We start from the raw sequence: 1,765 nt of genomic DNA on the forward strand, positions 1-1,765 counted from the left end.
CCAGCCCCCCGGGTCCCGGAGCTGCGCGCGCACCTAGAGTCGCCCTCCTCAGCCCCCTCCACCGCCCGGAATCTGTGCCGGCTTTGGTTTGGGAAAGGTGGGGATAGCGGCCCCTGCTGGCCGCTCTGGCGAACAGCAGAGAGATCGACTTTCCCCCCATTTACCATTTCCCCACCTTTTCCAGGTGGGTTGTGGAAATAATAATAATAATAATAATAATTAATAATAATAATAACAACAACAACAACATATACACATAACAATAGGTCGCGTGTGCACTTATTCTCCGTGAGTTTTCACAAGCAGGTGTCTGTATATAACTTGGGTTCTCAGCCCATTAGTGACCCTAGTCCCAACCATGGGACAGGTACAGTTTCTAATCATTTATTTGAGGGCACTCGGCCCAAGGATGACCAGACTCCAGTCTTCCTCGCAGCGCTCTTCTCGCCCGACCCCTGGCTAGTAAATATTGCTTCGGGAACGGCTTGGCCGCCCAGTGTTACTTTCTTTAAAGGCCGAGAGTACGGCCGCGCCATCTGCGAAGCCCACTGGGGAAACATCGGCCAAAGCGCGCAATTGTTTGCGCCGGGAGCCGGCGCGGCAGGGGGCGCGCAATGGCGAGGTTGGGGGGAATTGGTATGCCCGGACCAGTTGGCACAAGTCTCTAACAGCAAGGCTTTTTGGCGAATGAAACTTCAAGCGATGGAGGATGGCTGTGTCTACCATTCTTCGTGAAATCACATCATAACAATAGCGCCTTGGAAGAAGTTGAGATTTACTTCTTCCATGAGGCCACTGGGTTCTCATGGGAATTGTTTGCGTTTTATTTAAGTTTATTTATTTCTAAGAACAGTCTACACACTTCTAAATTTTAAAACAAATCGTCGTTATTAACACCATTCTTTGTACTATGGTTTATTTGCTTACTTAACATGCTTTATTAACGTGTTGTATTCGCGTTCACTCATAGCTGTGTTCCTATCTCAGTGTATTTTTAACCGCGCCGGCTTCTATCCAATTCATTTGGGTGCGTAGAGCGTCCATCACTTCTGGAATCTACCTCTTGATACAGTAATCAGAATTAGGAAGGCTCACCGTTCACTTACCCTCATGCTTTAAAACTTTTCCACTTAAGAAAATCGATGGACAAATCCTTTCTTGTAACTCGCTCCTGCGCTACATCTATTTTTCTTTATTTTTCTCATGTGGCAGGACTCAGCAATACTGTCCTGGATTTATTTATTTATTTATTTTTCCATGCTAGAGCAGATGCGAGGGTGGGGGAGGCAAGGGCTGGGCTCCGCCGGAGTCGCCCCCTCGGGGACCTCTGCCCGGAGCGCATCGGCGGGGACAGGAATCGCGATGGAAGGAAGCTCTACTGGTCAGTCGGCCCAAACCTCCACCTGCCGCCACACGGCGTAGGTTCCCTCTCTCTGTCTCGCTCACTCGCATGCACACACAAACACCACAGCTCTCCTTTGGGTCGGAGGCGAAGCCAGCCAAAGTAGGCGGGGTTGCAGGAGGAGAGTCCGCTGTGCGTAATCCAGTCCGGGACTTGGCTCAGCCCGGGAGCGGCGGCCTCTCCAGTGACAGAGGAGTAGTGAGCGGCAACGGGTGAGGCTGCAGCCAACTCCGCTCCCCTCGCACTCGACTGCCCAGGCGCTCGGGACACAGCAGCGGCGCTTTCCCCTGGGCTGACTGCCCGCGATGTCCACTTAGGAGCGGCGGCAGCGGCCAGCATCGCCACACCCGCGGCACACCGCTC

Source organism: Myotis davidii, unplaced genomic scaffold (genome assembly GCF_000327345.1).
Source record: "Myotis davidii unplaced genomic scaffold, ASM32734v1 scaffold130, whole genome shotgun sequence".
Lineage (NCBI taxonomy): Eukaryota > Metazoa > Chordata > Mammalia > Chiroptera > Vespertilionidae > Myotis > Myotis davidii.